Source organism: Pleurodeles waltl, chromosome 1_1, assembly GCF_031143425.1.
Source record: "Pleurodeles waltl isolate 20211129_DDA chromosome 1_1, aPleWal1.hap1.20221129, whole genome shotgun sequence".
NCBI classification, from domain to species: domain Eukaryota; kingdom Metazoa; phylum Chordata; class Amphibia; order Caudata; family Salamandridae; genus Pleurodeles; species Pleurodeles waltl.
In genome coordinates, this window is record NC_090436.1 from 85,781,771 (window position 1) to 85,802,670 (window position 20,900).

A 20,900-nucleotide genomic window follows, 5' to 3' on the forward strand; every position below is an offset into this window, starting at 1 on the left:
CACGGCGGGGCCCTCTTCAGCGGTGCTCGTCCAGTAGGTCAAGGGAGCCAGACCTGGCCTGGACTCCCTGCTCACTCGCCCTCCGACCGTGCTGTTGCTGGACCCTTCGGTGACGGAGTCCTGGGCCCTTTGGTGTCCTTCCTAACACCCGGGATGGGGCTTGTGGGCCCCTCCTGCTCCGCGCTCCTGCTGGCTGACTTTTCCGCCCTGCTGCCCTTTCGCTCCTTAGATGGGGCTCTCGGGCCCTTGCCTCCCCTAGCTGTTGTGGCTGGTGATGTGGGAGAACTTGGCTCCTTGGGGGCAGCCGTGTCAGTCCTCTCACGGCGGCCCTTTAGCTTCCTGGTCTTCTTGCCTGGTGGGGGGCTGGCTGTCCCCTTGCTGCTGATTGAGGTGTCACTGCTGGCAAAGGGTGGGCTCCAGAACCCATGCACCACAGTGACACTCGAAGCTGGACTGGTGGTGGCTGAGGTGCTCTTGGGACTCTTTGCAGATGGAGGGGGTGGGTCAGTGGAGGGAAAGAGGTCAAGATTAGCAAGGAAAACTTTCTTAGGACCAAGGTAAAAGGTAGGAGAAGTGGAGATGGAAGTGGAGGAAGAGGATGTGGTTGTAGGAGAGTCAGGTGTGCTATCTTTGGGTGCAGGTGCATGTGCTGGAGGCTGTCGTGAGGTGGATGGCTGTTGGGTGGGTGGCTGCCTGCGTTTGTGTGTCTTGGAAGAGGGGGTGACAGACACAGTGGGAGAGGACACAGGGGACGTGTAAATGGTAGTGGGGGTGGTGACTGCACGTGTGCGGACTGGACTGGAGGGTGTGCTGGTGATGGAAGCACTGGCTGATGGTGGTGTGCATGCAGGTGTGAGTGTAGACGTCACAGGGAGGGAGGAGGGAGATGAGGAGGAGGGGGACACAGAGGTGGTGGTGACTGTTGGAATGTCTGCATCTGGGTGTTGCTTGCGTGAATGCTTGTGGCTTCTGTGGTGCTTGTGTCTGGATGAGCTGCCCTTGGGTGTTGAGGTGTGTGCAGGCTGGTCTGATGGTGTGGATGGGATAGGCTGAGGAACAGGAGACAGAGACAGGCTGGAGGCAGTCAGAAGAGGGAGGCTGGAAACAGGGACAATGGCTGCCGTCAGTGCTGAGGCCAGAGCATTGAACGATCGTTGATGGGCAGCCTGACCCGAATGAATGCCCTCCAGGTAGGCATTGCTCCGATGCACCTCCCTTTCTACCCCCTGGATGGCATTCAAAAGGGTAGTCTGCCCAACAATGAGTGTCCTGAGGAGATCAATGACCTCCTCACTGAGGGCAGCAGGGGTAACAGGGGCAGGGGCTGAGGTGCCTGGGGCGAAGGAGACGCCCGCCTTCCTGGGCGAGCGGGCACGGAGCGTAGGCTGAGGGGCTGCTGGGAGGGCGGGGCTGGTGCGCTGGGTGGCGGCTGTACCTGTAGAGGCGGGGGGCCCGGATGTTGCCGCCACCGCTAGGGAGCTCCCATCCGAGGACGTGTCGCTGTCGCTGGTGTCACCACCGGTCCCCGTTGTGGTGCTCCCCTCGCCCTCCGGATCACTGGTGCCCTCGGTGTCTGTTCCTGGTCCCACCGGGGCCTTGTGACTTGCAGCTCCCTCGTGCTCCGATGCCAATTCTCCTCCGCCTGATGATGCTAATGCACAGATGCACAAGAAGACGAAGAAGAAGGGTGGGGGGAGAAAAACGAAGACCAGGTTGAGTGCATGCAATGTCAACACCGTTGGCGGAGAGGACAGACACAGGAGCCTCATGCACTAAGCCGCGCATTCGGGGTACACTACTCAGTACTTCTGACTAGGACTACAGGTCTAGAGACGACAAAGGCGCACATGTGTGATGCTGGACCATCGATAGCTGTACTTGTCACCCTACAGAGGTGGGGTCCGGGAGCACAGGGCCATGCCTAAAGGAGCGGACTACACAACAGAAAGCACCCTGGCCTAATGTCACCCCCAACCCTCCTCCCCCACCCAGACGCCTCCACTGCGCAGAGAGATAGCAGAATGTGCTGATACTCACCCCCTTGTGTCTGCTGTGATGTCCTCAAGCGCCCATCCAAATCAGGGTAGGCCACTGCCAGGATCCGGGACATCAGGGGGGTCAGGGTACGACTGGCACCCCTCCTAGGTTGGGAGGCCATCCCCAGCAGTGACTCGGCGGTCTTCCTGGTCCCGCGGCGGATGTCCTCCCACCTCTTGCGGCAGTGGGTGCCCCGTCTGACGTGGACCCCCAGGGCCCGGACTTCCTTGGCGATGGCACGCCATATGTCCACTTTCTGATGGGCGCTGACCTATTTGACATGTAGAGGGTGGGAAGGAGAAATCATCATATTCCTGCATGTTAGATGAGATTGGCCCCCCCCCCCCCAACCTTGCCATATGGCACATGCTCTCATCTGTTGTGCGTTGCACTCCTCATTCGCCCCCCACCCCACCAACTTAGCATCCACCCCACTCCACACAGGCATAGCCCATTCAATGTGCACCCAGTGTACTTACCTGTTGGTCTGGAGGACCGTAGAGTAACGCATACTGGGGGAGGACCCCGTCCACGAGCTTCTCCAACTCTTCGGAACTGAAGGCGGGGGCCCTTTCCCCAGTCGCAGCAGCCATTGTCACTTCCAGACCGAGGTCACAGCAGCACTTGCAGTAAAGGTCCTCTCCTGTGGAAGATCAGGTCTCGAGTGATTAAGCAGATAGAAAATGGCGGTCACGCCCGCGGCGGTGCGTACTGCGGCGGTGCGTACCGCGGCGGTGCGTACCGCGACCGCCGGCGCACCTCATTATTGGCTCCTGAAACCCATAGGCTTCAATGTTAGCCAATGCGGCTTCGTATAGCGGTCTTCGACCGCCTACCGCCACGGTGTGCCACGCCAGCGCATTGACCTCACATCCCATTGTCCCACTTCACAGGTCAGGCAGCCGCCATTTCAAGGGCCCACATGGCATTATTTGTACTGCGTCACACAGGCCTAGGCCTTGCATTGCCACACATACACGCCTTTCAATACATAGATAATCGTGTGCTATGCATGCAGTGGTGAACGTACCTGTGACTTGCTTGACTCTGTGCTCCATGTTGTCCTTCCTAGGCACCGTCCGCTGGGACTTGCGAGGAGAAGGATGAATCCTCGCGTGTACCGACCGCTGGTGGACCTGTCGACAATGGAAGAACGCCACATCATACTACGATACCGACGTGACCGAGCCACTATACATGAACTGTGTGCCCAGCTGGAGCCAGCCCTGATGTCCCCCATCCGCCAACCCACAGGAATTCCCCCTCTAGTGCAGGTTCTGTCAGTCCTCCATTTTCTGGCAAGTGGCTCATTCCAGACAACAGTGGCCATGTCATCTGGAATGTCTCAGCCTATGTTTTCAAAAATCTTGTCTAGAGTGTTGTCTGCCCTCACGAAACACATGCAGCGCTACATTGTATTCCCTGAGGAGGTAGATTTGGCCACTGTGAAGGGTGATTTTTATGCCCTTGGACATATCCCCTACATAATTGGTGCCATTGATGGGACCCATGTGGCTTTAGTACCCCCAAAAGACGATGAGCAGGTGTACAGAAACAGGAACAGTTACCATTCGATGAACGTTCAGGTGGTCTGTTTGGCTGACCAGTACATCTCCCATGTGAATGCCATGTTCCCTGGGTCAGTGCATGACGCGTATGTGATGCGAAATAGCAGCATCCCTTATGTGATGGAACAGCTACAGAGACAACGTGTGTGGCTAATTGGTGACTCTGGTTACCCCAACCTGCCTTGGCTATTGACCCCAGTGAGGAATCCCCGGACCAGGGCAGAGGAACGGTACAATGAGGCCCATGGGCGAACTAGGAGGGTCATTGAAAGAACCTTTGGCCTCCTGAAGGCCAGGTTTAGGTGCCTACATATGACAGGGGGATCCCTGATGTACTCCCCAAAGAAGGTGTGCCAGATCATCGTGGCCTGCTGTATGCTTCACAATCTGGCATTGCGACGTCAGGTGCCCTTCCTGCAGGAGGATGGTCCAGATGGTGGGGTTGAAGCAGCTGTGGAGCCTGCGGAGAGTGAAGAGGAGGAAGACGAAGAGGACGACCCAGACAACAGGGACAGAGTTATCCAACAGTATTTTCAGTAGCACACAGGTAGGAATCACCCACGCCATTTAACATTTACTGAATGCCCCCTGCATCTTTACTTTGTGTATTTCCCCCCAGTTCTTTTAAACTGAAGTTTACTTTTCCCTTCCCTTTTCAGTGCTGTATGACCCACTGCGTGACTTCTGCTTGGTTAGCCCATGGACTAATGCTTATTGACATTGGTATGTTGTCCACACATAAATAACAGAACATTATTGATAAGTAATGTGTTATACATTTGTAATTAATACAGGCTGACTCCAGAATGATTTATGTGCAATGAGTGATTTATTTTTAGTGCTATATTTTGGTACATGATATTAAAACGGTGAAGGGTGAGGGTGGAGTTATGTCCATGGCAGAGTCCAGTTCTCGGTCGCACAGGTGCATTGTTCATATGGCTGTGGAAGGATGGAGCAGGGGCAGTTCAAGGTTGGACAGGGTGACACTGTGGGACAGTGGAATGACATCCGGGGGGATATTAGGCTGGCGGGGGTCTTGGCATCCTACTCTGTCTTCCTTTGAGATCTCAGGTTCCTCTTGCGGGGTGGTTGTTCTTCAGCAGGAGGTGGGGTTCTGGTGGCCCGTCGTTCTGTGGGGGCCTCCTGACCACTAGCGCCGGCGGAGGTGGTAGGCTGTTCCTGGCTAGTGACAGGGGCCCTTTGCGGTGCCACATGGTCCCGCAATGTGGTTTCTATCCGGTTGAGGGCCTGGACTATGGTCCCCATTGCGGTAGCGATGTCCCGGAGTTCATTGCTGAACCCCATGTACCGTTCCTCCTGCTGTGCCTGGATCTCGGTGAACCTGGCCAGTACCGTCGCCATCGTCTCCTGGGAGTGATGGTATGCTCCCATGATGGTGGTGAGGGCCTCTTGGAGAGTTGGTTCCCTGGGCCTGTCCTCCCCCCCCCTGTCGGACAGCAGCCCTCCCAGTTGCCCTGTTTCCCCGGGCCTCTGTCCCCTGGACGGTGTGCCCACTACCACTGCCCCCAGGTCCCTGTTGTTGTTGGGGTGTTGGGTCAGCCTGGGTGCCCTGTAGTGGCGGACACACCGCTGATTGACGCGTCCACGAGACAGAGGCATGGGCCCGCTGGGTGGGAGCTGTGCTGGTGTTCCCAGAGGGGTTTGGGTCTGCTGTGGCCTGTGTCTGTGTGTGGGGAACCGACTGTCCAGAGGTCCCCGATGGTCCGGGCTGGTCGTCAGGTTCTAGGTCGACAGAGCTGCTGTCCTCGCTGGGGGCCTGTTCTGGGGGTGGGATGGACATCTCTGGACCCTCCGTGGCGGTGTGTTGGCGTTCGGGCCCTGCAGGGGTGAAGGAGTATGGTTATTGTTTCTGTGTGTGCCATGGCGTGCATTTTGGGTGCCCTTGTCCCCCAGTGCTGGCATTCCCTTGTGGGAGGTGTTGTGAGGGTTTGGGGGGGGTGTATGGGTATGTGCAATGGTCATGCTTTGGTGGTGGCTGTCTATGGTTTGTGTTGGCATTCAGGGGTTGGTGTTGTTTAGGGTGGGTTGTGCTGGTGAGACATTGGCAGGGAGGTTATGTGCTGGGGGGTGATATTGGGGGTGAGGGAGGGGGGGGGTTGGCATGCTGGTGGTTGGGGGGGGTGAAGTAGTTGAGATTCGACTTACCAGAGTCCATTCCTCCATGTACTCCAGCGAGGCCATCAGGATGCAGGATGTTTACCACCTCTTGCTCCCATGCTGTGAATTGGGGTGGGGTGGGTGGGGGTCCGCCGCCAGTCTTCTGCACAGCGATGTTGTGCCTGGAGATCATCGAGCGCACCTTCCCCCGTAGGTCGTTCCATCGCTTTCTGATATCTTCCCGATTTCTGGGATGCTGTCCCACAGCGTTGACCCTGTCTACGATCCTTTGCCATAGCTCAGCCTTCCTTGCTATGGTGGTGTGCTGCACCTGTGTGCCGAAGAGCTGGGGCTCAACCCTCATGATTTCCTCCACCATGACCCGGAGTTCTTGGTCCGAAAACCTTGGGTGTCTATGGGGTGGTGTGGATGAGGTGTGGGGTGGTGTTTGTGGTGATGTGCGTGGTGATATGTGCGTAGATGTGGTGTGGGTGATGAAGTTGTGTTCCTGTGTGTGTTGGGGTTTTCTATTGCTGTGCTCGCTATCTCTATCTCTCTCGCTCTCGCCTTCGCTCCGATTTCCAACTAGTGGGGGTTTGTGGGTGATGTGGGTGTGTGTTTTATAGTTGATTGGATGTCTGGGAGCGTTGTTTGTATGTGTCTCAGGTGTGCGTATTTCAAAATGTCCAATGTGGCAGTGTTTTGGAGCTGTGTGTGTATTTTGACCGCGGCGGTGTGTACCGCCAATGGAATACCGCGGTTGAAAGACCACCGCGTGGATTCGTGGGTCAGAATGGCATGGGCGTGTTTGTGTTGGCGTGACGGTGGAGGTTTGGTCATCTCCAGTTTTCCGCGGCCCGCTGATGTGGCGGCCTTCCTTGGATGTCGAATTTTTGGCGGTTTCACAGTTGGTGGTCAGAATGACCGTGGCGGTCTACCGCGGCTGCGGCGGTAGAATGGCGGACTTCTGACCGGCGGTAAGGGCCTTTTACCGCCGAGGTCAGAATGACCCCCCTAGTGTTACCCCTCCGACCCTGAGTCCTAAAGGTAATAGCTTACATGCACTAGATGATAAAGAATTACACGTAGACACATCTAGAGGAGATTTTTCTTCAAATGTTTATTTTAATTTGCTTTATGAATACATTGAATCTATGAATGCAAGGGACTGCTACGTCTTCACGCAATTACCTGCATCAGCTTCAGAAGGAATCACATGCCATCATAAGCCCTTAACTTATGGAGTTACTTGCAGTCTTTTGTTAAATTTGAATTATGGGACAGGACATTTTCAGTATTATTTTTCAAATTATTATTTAGTTCTTTCAGACAATACCACATTGTGGCATTTGAATTGTCGCCCGCTCCTTAAGAGACAGGGATAAATGCAAGATTCTTTAGACCCACCACAACATTAGATACAGTCTAGGCTCATAAAAACAATTTGACTTGTAGTTTGATAGAAGTTGAGAAGACATTTCTAAATTTAGTTGAAGACAGAGAAGGACCTCAAGAGTCAGTATAAGTGGGCGAAGGAAGAATTTAAGCATTAAGTGGCAGGAAATCTAGCTGCTTTGATTTTGAACTGGAAACATAAAGGAAACCTGTGCATACTTACAGACAAATCTACAGTTGACACTGTACTTGTTGGAAGGAATGAATGTGAGCCAACGTTTGAGGTAAGAGGAAACTGGAAGTTGTTTTTGGATGGAGAAGATCCTGTTATCCCTGGAGTTTATTTATATGTATTTGTGGAGAACATGCATATTTCAAGTTGCCAAAGGGATGGTATGGCGTATGTTGTTTAGGTGTTGTTTTCCCAAAAATATATCATGGGAAGCCTTTTAATGATCCTGCATGGGAAACAAATTTTAAACCTAAACAAAGTGTTAGTGATGGACAGGTAGTGGGAGACAGCTTTGGTGCAATGATTCCATCTGTAGGTGTGATTTTAAATAACATAAAATTAGAAAGCTGTCTACCATAGTGGATAAACTGTCCACCAGTACAGCAGGAGCCTTATTGGTTGTAGATACGGAAATGGTAGCTATAAGATCTATAGTTTTGCAAAATTGTTGTAGGAAGTTGGCTCTGTATGTGCTATTTCAAAGTAAGAAATAGCATGCACAGAGTCCAAGGGTTCCCCTTAGAGGTAAGATAGTGGCAAAAAGAGATAATACTAATGCTCTATTTTGTGGTAGTGTGGTCGAGCAGTAGGCTTATCCAAGGAGTAGTGTTAAGCATTTGTTGTACATACACATAGACAATAAATGAGGTACACACACTCAGAGACAAATCCAGCCAATAGGTTTTTATATAGAAAAATATCTTTTCTTAGTTTATTTTAAGAACCACAGGTTCAAATTCTACATGTAATATCTCATTCGAAAGGTATTGCAGGTAAGTACTTTAGGAACTTCAAATCATCAAAATTGCATGTATACTTTTCAAGTTATTCACAAATAGCTGTTTTAAAAGTGGACACAGTGCAATTTTCACAGTTCCTAGGGGAGGTAAGTATTTGTTAGGTTAACCAGGTAAGTAAGACACTTACAGGGCTTAGTTCTTGGTCCAAGGTAGCCCACCGTTGGGGGTTCAGAGCAACCCCAAAGTCACCACACCAGCAGCTCAGGGCCGGTCAGGTGCAGAGTTCAAAGTGGTGCCCAAAACGCATAGGCTAGAATGGAGAGAAGGGGGTGCCCCGGTTCCGGTCTGCTTGCAGGTAAGTACCCGCGTCTTCGGAGGGCAGACCAGGGGGGTTTTGTAGGGCACCGGGGGGGTCACAAGTCCACACCGAAATTTCACCCTCAGCGGCGCGGGGGCGGCCGGGTGCAGTGTAGAAACAAGCGTCGGGTTCGCAATGTTAGTCTATGAGAGATCTCGGGATCTCTTCAGCGCTGCAGGCAGGCAAGGGGGGGATTCCTCGGGGAAACCTCCACTTGGGCAAGGGAGAGGGACTCCTGGGGGTCACTTCTCCAGTGAAAGTCCGGTCCTTCAGGTCCTGGGGGCTGCGGGTGCAGGGTCTCTCCCAGGCGTCGGGACTTTAGGTTCAAAGAGTCGCAGTCAGGGGAAGCCTCGGGATTCCCTCTGCAGGCGGCGCTGTGGGGGCTCAGGGGGGACAGGTTTTGGTACTCACAGTATCAGAGTAGTCCTGGGGTCCCTCCTGAGGTGTTAGATCGCCACCAGCCGAGTCGGGGTCGCCGGGTGCAGTGTTGCAAGTCTCACGCTTCTTGCGGGGAGCTTGCAGGGTTCTTTAAAGTTGCTGGAAACAAAGTTGCAGCTTTTCTTGGAGCAGGTCCGCTGTCCTCGGGAGTTTCTTGTCTTTTCGAAGCAGGGGCAGTCCTCAGAGGATGTCGAGGTCGCTGGTCCCTTTGGAAGGCGTCGCTGGAGCAGGATCTTTGGAAGGCAGGAGACAGGCCGTGAGTTTCTGGAGCCAAGGCAGTTGTCGTCTTCTGGTCTTCCGCTGCAGGGGTTTTCAGCTGGGCAGTCCTTCTTCTTGTAGTTGCAGGAATCTAATTTTCTAGGGTTCAGGGTAGCCCTTAAATACTAAATTTAAGGGCGTGTTTAGGTCTGGGGGGTTAGTAGCCAATGGCTACTAGCCCTGAGGGTGGGTACACCCTCTTTGTGCCTCCTCCCAAGGGGAGGGGGTCACAATCCTAACCCTATTGGGGGAATCCTCCATCTGCAAGATGGAGGATTTCTAAAAGTTAGAGTCACCTCAGCTCAGGACACCTTAGGGGCTGTCCTGACTGGCCAGTGACTCCTCCTTGTTTTTCTCATTATTTTCTCCGGCCTTGCCGCCAAAAGTGGGGCCTGGCCGGAGGGGGCGGGCAACTCCACTAGCTGGAGTGTCCTGCTGGGTTGGCACAAAGGAGGTGAGCCTTTGAGGCTCACCGCCAGGTGTGACAATTCCTGCCTGGGGGAGGTGTTAGCATCTCCACCCAGTGCAGGCTTTGTTACTGGCCTCAGAGTGACAAAGGCACTCTCCCCATGGGGCCAGCAACATGTCTCGGTTTGTGGCAGGCTGCTAAAACTAGTCAGCCTACACAGATAGTCGGTTAAGTTTCAGGGGGCACCTCTAAGGTGCCCTCTGGGGTGTATTTGACAATAAAATGTACACTGGCATCAGTGTGCATTTATTGTGCTGAGAAGTTTGATACCAAACTTCCCAGTTTTCAGTGTAGCCATTATGGTGCTGTGGAGTTCGTGTTTGACAAACTCCCAGACCATATACTCTTATGGCTACCCTGCACTTACAATGTCTAAGGTTTTGTTTAGACACTGTAGGGGTACCATGCTCATGCACTGGTACCCTCACCTATGGTATAGTGCACCCTGCCTTAGGGCTGTAAGGCCTGCTAGAGGGGTGTCTTACCTATACTGCATAGGCAGTGAGAGGCTGGCATGGCACCCTGAGGGGAGTGCCATGTCGACTTACTCGTTTTGTCCTCACTAGCACACACAAGCTGGCAAGCAGGGTGTCTGTGCTGAGTGAGAGGTCTCCAGGGTGGCATAAGACATGCTGCAGCCCTTAGAGACCTTCCTTGGCATCAGGGCCCTTGGTACTAGAAGTACCAGTTACAAGGGACTTATCTGGATGCCAGGGTCTGCCAATTGTGGATACAAAAGTACAGGTTAGGGAAAGAACACTGGTGCTGGGGCCTGGTTAGCAGGCCTCAGCACACTTTCAATTGTAAACATAGCATCAGCAAAGGCAAAAAGTCAGGGGGCAACCATGCCAAGGAGGCATTTCCTTAAACAACCCCCCCCCAAACGAAAGAGGATGAGACTAACCTTTCCCAAGAGAGTCTTCATTTTCTAAGTGGAAGAACCTGGAAAGGCCATCTGCATTGGCATGGGCAGTCCCAGGTCTGTGTACCACTATAAAGTCCATTCCCTGTAGGGAGATGGACCACCTCAACAGTTTAGGATTTTCACCTTTCATTTGCATCAGCCATTTGAGAGGTCTGTGGTCAGTTTGAACTAGGAAGTGAGTCCCAAAGAGGTATGGTCTCAGCTTCTTCAGGGACCAAACCACAGCAAAGGCCTCCCTCTCAATGGCACTCCAACGCTGCTCCCTGGGGAGTAACCTCCTGCTAATGAAAGCAACAGGCTGGTCAAGGCCATCATCATTTGTTTGGGACAAAACTGCCCCTATCCCATGTTCAGAGGCATCAGTCTGCACAATGAACTGCTTAGAATAATCTGGAGCTTTGAGAACTGGTGCTGAGCACATTGCTTGTCTCAGGGTGTCAAAGGCCTGTTGGCATTCCACAGTCCAGTTCACTTTCTTGGGCATTTTCTTGGAGGTGAGTTCAGTGAGGGCTGTCACAATGGATCCATATCCCTTCACAAACCTCCTGTAATACCCAGTCAAGCCAAGGAATGCCCTGACTTGAGTCTGGGTTTTTGGAGCTACCCAGTCCAGAATAGTCTGGATCTTGGGTTGGAGTGGCTGAACTTGGCCTCCACCTACAAGGTGGCCCAAGTAAACCACAGTTCCCTGCCCTATCTGGCATTTGGATGCCTTGATAGAGAGGCCTGCAGATTGCAGAGCCTTCAAAACCTTCTTCAGGTGGACCAGGTGATCCTGCCAGGTGGAGCTAAAGACAGCAATATCATCAAGATAAGCTGTGCTAAAGGACTCCAAGCCAGCAAGGACTTGATTCACCAACCTTTGGAAGGTGGCAGGGGCATTCTTTAAACCAAAGGGCATAACAGTAAACTGATAATGCCCATCAGGTGTGGAGAATGCTGTCTTTTCTTTTGCTCCAGGTGCCATTTTTATTTGCCAGTACCCTGCTGTCAAGTCAAAGGTACTTAGAAATTTGGCAGCACCTAATTTATCAATGAGCTCATCAGCTCTTGGAATTGGATGGGCATCTGTCTTGGTGACAGAATTGAGCCCTCTGTAGTCCACACAAAACCTCATCTCTTTCTTTCCATCTTTGGTGTGAGGTTTGGGGACTAAGACCACTGGGCTAGCCCAGGGGCTGTCAGAGCGCTCAATTACTCCCAATTCCAGCATCTTGTGGACTTCCACCTTGATGCTTTCTTTAACATGGTCAGATTGTCTAAAGATTTTGTTCTTGACAGGCATGCTGTCTCCTGTGTCCACATCATGGGTACACAGGTGTGTCTGACCAGGGGTTAAGGAGAAGAGTTCAGGAAACTGTTGTAGGACTCTCCTACAATCAGCTTGCTGTTGGCCAGAGAGGGTGTCTGAGTAGATCACTCCATCTACTGTGCCATCTTTTGGGTCTGATGACAGAAGATCAGGGAGAGGTTCACTCTCTGCCTCCTGATCCTCATCTGTTACCATCAACAGATTCACATCAGCCCTGTCATGGAAGAGCTTAAGGCGGTTCACATGGATCACCCTCTTGGGGCTCCTGCTTGTGCCCAGGTCCACCAGGTAGGTGACCTGACTCTTCCTTTCTAGTACTGGGTAAGGGCCACTCCATTTGTCCTGGAGTGCCCTGGGAGCCACAGGCTCCAGAACCCAGACTTTCTGCCCTGGTTGGAACTCAACCAGTGCCGCCTTTTGGTCATACCAAAACTTCTGGAGCTGTTGGCTGGCCTCAAGGTTTTTGGTTGCCTTTTCCATGTACTCTGCCATTCTAGAGCGAAGGCCAAATACATAGTCCACTATGTCCTGTTTAGGCTCATGGAGAGGTCTCTCCCAGCCTTCTTTAACAAGGGCAAGTGGTCCCCTTACAGGATGACCAAACAGAAGTTCAAAGGGTGAGAATCCTACTCCCTTCTGTGGCACCTCTCTGTAAGCGAAAAGCAGACATGGCAAGAGGACATCCCATCTCCTTTTGAGATTTTCTGGGAGCCCCATGATCATGCCTTTTAATGTCTTGTTGAATCTCTCAACCAAGCCATTAGTTTGGGGATGGTATGGTGTAGTGAATTTATAAGTCACTCCACACTCATTCCACATGTGCTTTAGGTATGCTGACATGAAGTTGGTACCTCTGTCAGACACCACCTCCTTAGGGAAACCCACTCTGGTAAAGATACCAATGAGGGCCTTGGCTACTGCAGGGGCAGTAGTCGACCTAAGGGGAATAGCTTCAGGATACCTGGTAGCATGATCCACTACTACCAGGATATACATATTTCCTGAGGCTGTGGGAGGTTCTAGTGGACCAACTATGTCCACACCCACTCTTTCAAAGGGAACCCCCACCACTGGAAGTGGAATGAGGGGGGCCTTTGGATGCCCACCTGTCTTACCACTGGCTTGACAGGTGGGGCAGGAGAGGCAAAACTCCTTAACCATGTTGGACATATTGGGCCAGTAGAAGTGGTTGACTAACCTCTCCCACGTCTTGGTTTGTCCCAAATGTCCAGCAAGGGGAATGTCATGGGCCAATGTTAGGATGAACTTCCTGAACAGCTGAGGCACTACCACTCTCCTAGTGGCACCAGGTTTGGGGTCTCTGGCCTCAGTGTACAGGAGTCCATCTTCCCAATAGACCCTATGCGTTCCATTTTTCTTGCCTTTGGACTCTTCAGCAGCTTGCTGCCTAAGGCCTTCAAGAGAGGGACAGGTTTCTTGTCCCTTACACAGCTCCTCCCTTGAGGGTCCCCCTGGGCCTAGGAGCTCAACCTGATAAGGTTCAAGCTCCAAAGGCTCAGTTCCCTCAGAGGGCAGAACTTCTTCCTGAGAAGAGAGGTTCCCTTTCTTTTGCTGTGTTGTAGTTGGTTTCCCAACTGACTTTCCTGTTCTCTTGGTAGGCTGGGCCATTCTTCCAGACTCCAGCTCTACTTGTTCACCCTGTGCCTTGCATTGTGCTCTTGTTTTCACACACACCAGTTCAGGGATACCCAGCATTGCTGCATGGGTTTTTAGTTCTACCTCAGCCCATGCTGAGGACTCCAGGTCATTTCCAAGCAGACAGTCCACTGGGATATTTGAGGAGACCACCACCTGTTTCAGGCCATTGACCCCTCCCCATTCTAAAGTAACCATTGCCATGGGATGTACTTTTCTCTGATTGTCAGCGTTGGTGACTGTGTAAGTTTTTCCAGTCAGGTATTGGCCAGGGGAAACCAGTTTCTCTGTCACCATGGTGACACTGGCACCTGTATCCCTCAGGCCCTCTATTCTAGTCCCATTAATTAAGAGTTGCTGTCTGTATTTTTGCATGTTAGGCGGCCAGACAGCTAGTGTGGCTAAATCCACCCCACCCTCAGAAACTAGAATAGCTTCAGTGTGGACCCTGATTTGCTCTGGGCACACTGTTGATCCCACTTGGAGACTAGCCATACCAGTGTTACCTGGATGGGAGTTTGGAGTGGAACCTTTCTTGGGACAGGCCTTGTCTCCAGTTTGGTGTCCATGCTGTTTACAGCTATGACACCAGGCCTTTTTGGGATCAAAGTTTTTACCCTTGTACCCATTGTTTTGTGAAGAGGCTCTGGGCCCACCCTCCTGTGCAGGTTTTTGGGGGCCTGTAGAAGACTCTTTACTATTTTTAGTTTTGGTTGTCTCATCACCCTTCCCCTGGGGAGTCTTTGTGACCCCTTTCTTTTGGTCACCCCCTGTTGAAGTCTTGGACACCCTTGTCTTGACCCAATGGTCCGCCTTCTTTCCCAATTCTTGGGGAGAAATTGGTCCTAGGTCTACCAGATGCTGATGCAGTTTATCATTGAAACAATTACTCAATAGGTGTTCTTTCACAAATAAATTGTACAGCCCATCATAATTACTTACACCACTGCCTTGAATCCAACCATCTAGTGTTTTCACTGAGTAGTCAACAAAGTCAACCCAGGTCTGGCTCGAGGATTTTTGAGCCCCCCTGAACCTAATCCTGTACTCCTCAGTGGAGAATCCAAAGCCCTCAATCAGGGTACCCTTCATGAGGTCATAAGATTCTGCATCTTTTCCAGAGAGTGTGAGGAGTCTATCCCTACACTTTCCAGTGAACATTTCCCAAAGGAGAGCACCCCAGTGAGATCTGTTCACTTTTCTGGTTACACAAGCCCTCTCAAAAGCTGTGAACCACTTGGTGATGTCATCACCATCTTCATATTTTGTCACAATCCCTTTGGGGATTTTTAACATGTCAGGAGAATCTCTGACCCTATTTATATTGCTGCCACCATTGATGGGTCCTAGGCCCATCTCTTGTCTTTCCCTTTCTATGGCTAGGAGCTGTCTCTCTAAAGCCAATCTTTTGGCCATCCTGGCTAACAGGAGGTCATCTTCACTGAGAGCATCCTCAGTGATTTCAGAAATGTGGGACCCTCCTGTGAGGGACTCACTATTTCTGACTAACACAGTTGGAGACAGGACTTGAGGGGTCCTGTTCTCCCTATTTAGGACTGGAGGAGGGACATTGGCCTCCAAGTCACTAATTTCTTCCTCTGTGATGTCATCATCAGAGGGGTTGGCTTTTTCAAACTCTGCCAACAGCTCCTGGAGCTGAATTTTGGTAGGTCTGGAGCCAATGGTTATTTTCTTTATATTACAGAGAGACCTTAGCTCCCTCATCTTAAGATGGAGGTAAGGTGTGGTGTCGAGTTCCACCACCTGCATCTCTGTATCAGACATTATTCTGCTAAGAGTTGGAATACTTTTTAAAGAATCTAAAACTGTTTCTAGAATCTAATTTCAAACTTTTAACAAACTTTTAACTCTAAAAGACAATGCTAAACAGGGACTTAACACACAAGGCCCTAGCAGGACTTTTAAGAATTTAGAAAAATTTCAAATTGCAAACATGAATTTCTAATGACAATTTTGGAATTTGTTGTGTGATCAGGTATTGGCTGAGTAGTCCAGCAAATGCAAAGTCTTGTACCCCACCGCTGATCCACCAATGTAGGAAGTTGGCTCTGTATGTGCTATTTCAAAGTAAGAAATAGCATGCACAGAGTCCAAGGGTTCCCCTTAGAGGTAAGATAGTGGCAAAAAGAGATAATACTAATGCTCTATTTTGTGGTAGTGTGGTCGAGCAGTAGGCTTATCCAAGGAGTAGTGTTAAGCATTTGTTGTACATACACATAGACAATAAATGAGGTACACACACTCAGAGACAAATCCAGCCAATAGGTTTTTATATAGAAAAATATCTTTTCTTAGTTTATTTTAAGAACCACAGGTTCAAATTCTACATGTAATATCTCATTCGAAAGGTATTGCAGGTAAGTACTTTAGGAACTTCAAATCATCAAAATTGCATGTATACTTTTCAAGTTATTCACAAATAGCTGTTTTAAAAGTGGACACAGTGCAATTTTCACAGTTCCTAGGGGAGGTAAGTATTTGTTAGGTTAACCAGGTAAGTAAGACACTTACAGGGCTTAGTTCTTGGTCCAAGGTAGCCCACCGTTGGGGGTTCAGAGCAACCCCAAAGTCACCACACCAGCAGCTCAGGGCCGGTCAGGTGCAGAGTTCAAAGTGGTGCCCAAAACGCATAGGCTAGAATGGAGAGAAGGGGGTGCCCCGGTTCCGGTCTGCTTGCAGGTAAGTACCCGCGTCTTCGGAGGGCAGACCAGGGGGGTTTTGTAGGGCACCGGGGGGGACACAAGTCCACACCGAAATTTCACCCTCAGCGGCGCGGGGGCGGCCGGGTGCAGTGTAGAAACAAGCGTCGGGTTCGCAATGTTAGTCTATGAGAGATCTCGGGATCTCTTCAGCGCTGCAGGCAGGCAAGGGGGGGATTCCTCGGGGAAACCTCCACTTGGGCAAGGGAGAGGGACTCCTGGGGGTCACTTCTCCAGTGAAAGTCCGGTCCTTCAGGTCCTGGGGGCTGCGGGTGCAGGGTCTCTCCCAGGCGTCGGGACTTTAGGTTCAAAGAGTCGCGGTCAGGGGAAGCCTCGGGATTCCCTCTGCAGGCGGCGCTGTGGGGGCTCAGGGGGGACAGGTTTTGGTACTCACAGTATCAGAGTAGTCCTGGGGTCCCTCCTGAGGTGTTAGATCGCCACCAGCCGAGTCGGGGTCGCCGGGTGCAGTGTTGCAAGTCTCACGCTTCTTGCGGGGAGCTTGCAGGGTTCTTTAAAGTTGCTGGAAACAAAGTTGCAGCTTTTCTTGGAGCAGGTCCGCTGTCCTCGGGAGTTTCTTGTCTTTTCGAAGCAGGGGCAGTCCTCAGAGGATGTCGAGGTCGCTGGTCCCTTTGGAAGGCGTCGCTGGAGCAGGATCTTTGGAAGGCAGGAGACAGGCCGGTGAGTTTCTGGAGCCAAGGCAGTTGTCGTCTTCTGGTCTTCCGCTGCAGGGGTTTTCAGCTGGGCAGTCCTTCTTCTTGTAGTTGCAGGAATCTAATTTTCTAGGGTTCAGGGTAGCCCTTAAATACTAAATTTAAGGGCGTGTTTAGGTCTGGGGGGTTAGTAGCCAATGGCTACTAGCCCTGAGGGTGGGTACACCCTCTTTGTGCCTCCTCCCAAGGGGAGGGGGTCACAATCCTAACCCTATTGGGGGAATCCTCCATCTGCAAGATGGAGGATTTCTAAAAGTTAGAGTCACCTCAGCTCAGGACACCTTAGGGGCTGTCCTGACTGGCCAGTGACTCCTCCTTGTTTTTCTCATTATTTTCTCCGGCCTTGCCGCCAAAAGTGGGGCCTGGCCGGAGGGGGCGGGCAACTCCACTAGCTGGAGTGTCCTGCTGGGTTGGCACAAAGGAGGTGAGCCTTTGAGGCTCACCGCCAGGTGTGACAATTCCTGCCTGGGGGAGGTGTTAGCATCTCCACCCAGTGCAGGCTTTGTTACTGGCCTCAGAGTGACAAAGGCACTCTCCCCATGGGGCCAGCAACATGTCTCGGTTTGTGGCAGGCTGCTAAAACTAGTCAGCCTACACAGATAGTCGGTTAAGTTTCAGGGGGCACCTCTAAGGTGCCCTCTGGGGTGTATTTGACAATAAAATGTACACTGGCATCAGTGTGCATTTATTGTGCTGAGAAGTTTGATACCAAACTTCCCAGTTTTCAGTGTAGCCATTATGGTGCTGTGGAGTTCGTGTTTGACAAACTCCCAGACCATATACTCTTATGGCTACCCTGCACTTACAATGTCTAAGGTTTTGTTTAGACACTGTAGGGGTACCATGCTCATGCACTGGTACCCTCACCTATGGTATAGTGCACCCTGCCTTAGGGCTGTAAGGCCTGCTAGAGGGGTGTCTTACCTATACTGCATAGGCAGTGAGAGGCTGGCATGGCACCCTGAGGGGAGTGCCATGTCGACTTACTCGTTTTGTCCTCACTAGCACACACAAGCTGGCAAGCAGGGTGTCTGTGCTGAGTGAGAGGTCTCCAGGGTGGCATAAGACATGCTGCAGCCCTTAGAGACCTTCCTTGGCATCAGGGCCCTTGGTACTAGAAGTACCAGTTACAAGGGACTTATCTGGATGCCAGGGTCTGCCAATTGTGGATACAAAAGTACAGGTTAGGGAAAGAACACTGGTGCTGGGGCCTGGTTAGCAGGCCTCAGCACACTTTCAATTGTAAACATAGCATCATCAAAGGCAAAAAGTCAGGGGGCAACCATGCCAAGGAGGCATTTCCTTACAATTGTCTTGCGTTATAAATTCTTCTCTCCAAAGAGGGTGGAGTCTGAAGGATGATAAAGGGTCAACAATGTTGTACCTATATACCCGATGAAAGCAAAGACTTCAAGGCATATATCAAGAACATTTCAGGTTTGTATGAAGATTTGAAGGAGTTAGAAGTGACAGGTGCCTGGGAGGCAACTGAAAATGGGTTTGCTGCAGTTGAGAGACGGTTTGGAAACTTGGGAAGTGGAGTAGGGGGTTCCATTTTGAGACCACTTGTGATAATTGCTTTGTGTGTGATATCTCTAGTTGTGATCTTCAAGGTATATAAGAGGATACAAGCCAGGAGAGGAGTGATAAGGAAGAGAGAAGACATACTGTAGAGTTGGAGGAGAATCAGTGTAAATGTTATGATGAGATGAATCATCTGGAGGAGACTAGACGAAACTACATGAAACCTATAAGGTTTTGATTGGTCCATCTGATAAGAGACTTATCTTGATTGTGATGGCTTTATTCGCCATCAGAGGGGGAATTAGAGCAACGTAATTTTGGCTTCACCCCTACACTTTAGAAAAGCAATACAAATGTGTAACCAACATCATATACTCTGTATGTCTTAACATTATTAATGTAAAGTGAAGCATCAAACCGTACTATTGGAGGTGTATTCATGGTAGAAGCTAGAGTTCTAATGTTTAACCTAAACATGAAGATTTGTAGTTCTCATTCACATTTATACTTGGATTTTTGTATATTGCATTTAATGGAAGCATATTGCATATGAATTAGTTAATTCATGTTTTGCATTCACCCTGACATTATGCTTGCACCTATAATTATGCATTAGAAGTGCATGATGACAATGATTCATTAAAGTTAGCTGAACTATGTCTTTATTTTAACATGACATGTATTTATCTGTGCTCCGCATGTTTTCTTTTATGGGTGCATATTTGTGATTTCTTAGTTAGAGAAACGAATATTGTGTATTAGAGATAGAGATGCCTAAGAAGAGAAATCTTGGCAAGGACTGGACGACTTAACAGTTTCTGTGCCTTGGACTGTGCACCCCCTCCCCCCCACAAGGCAGGGATGGAAGGGGAAGACCTTCCCCTCCCCCCCCGTGACGTCAGCGCGCGCGTGATTTGTCACAGGGGCCTCCCCCATCGCCCCCCCCATCGCGCTGGAAGCTCTGCTTCCAGCGCGATTGAAAGAGAAATGCTTTGCATTTCTCTTTCAATCACGTGGGGGGGGCCCGGAGGGGCTTCAAAGAGAAGGAAATGTATTTCCTTCCCTTTGAAGTCTCTCTCAGGGTTTCAAAAGCCGGATTGCTTGCAATCCGGCTTTTGAAACCCAACTAGACACCAGGGATTTTTTTATTTTTACAGAAAGTGACAAAAGGGAGCGACCCCTTGGGCAAGGGTCGCTCCCAGGGGGGGGCATTTTTTTTGGGAAGGCCTTTTCTGCCCCCCCCCCCCCCCCCCGGGGGCAGAAACCACTAGGCACCAGGGATTAAAAAAAAAAATTTTTTTTTTTTTTTTTTTTTTAGGTGGGGAGCGACCCTTTAGGCAAGGGTCACTCCCCTAGGGGGGGAATTATATTTAGGCCATTTCTGCCCCCCTTGTGGGCAGATTGACCTATTTTGATGAGGCCAATCTCCCCCCAAGGGGGGCAGAAACCACTAGACATCAGGGAGTTTTTTTTCTTTACGGGAATTTCACGCAAGGGGAGCGACCCCTTAGGCAAGGGTCGCTCCCTGGGGGGGGGGGGGGGGAATTATTTTAGGCCATTTCTGCCCCCAGGGGGGTCAGAAACCTCTAGACGCCAGGGCAAATTTATTTTGGTGGGTTTTTTTTGGTTTGTTTGTTGTTTTAGAGATGGGGAGCGACCCATCAGGCAAGGGTCGCTGCCCTGGGGGGCAAATTGTATTTAGACCATTTCTGCCCCCCTTGGGGGCAGATTGGCCGATTTTAGAAACCACTAGGCACCGGGGATTTTTTTTTTGGCGCCAATGTCACGCAGGGGGAGCGACCCCGTAGGCAAGGGTCGCTCCCAGGGGGGTGGGGTTTGGGGGGGGCAAATTTATTTTAGGCCATTTCTGACCCCCCTGGGGGCAGATTGGCCTATTATTAGGCCGATCTGCCCCCAGGGGGGTCAGAAACCTCTAGACGCCAGGGCAAATTTTTTGGGTGTTTTTAAATTTTTTTTAGAGATGGGGAGCGACCCATCAGGCAAGGGTCGCTCCCCTGGGGGGCAAATTGTATTTAGACCATTTCTGCCCCCCTTGGGGGCAGTTTGGCCGATTTTAGGTCAATCTGCCCCCAAGGGGGCTGAAACCACTAGGCACCGGGGATTTTTTTGGGGGCGCCAATGTCACGCAGGGGGAGCGACCCCGTAGGCAAGGGTCGCTCCCGGGGGGGTTGGGGGGGCAAATTTATTTTAGGCCATTTCTATTATTAGGCCGATATGCCCCCGGGAGGGCAGAAACCTCTAGGCGCCAGGGCAAAAACATTTTTTGTGTTTTTTTTTTTGTTTGTTTGTTTTTTTAGAGATGGGAGCGACCCATTAGGCAAGGGTCACTCCCCTGGGGGGCAAATTGTATTTAGACCATTTCGATTTTAGGTCAATCTGCCCCCAAGGGGGCAGAAACCACTAGGCACCGGGGATT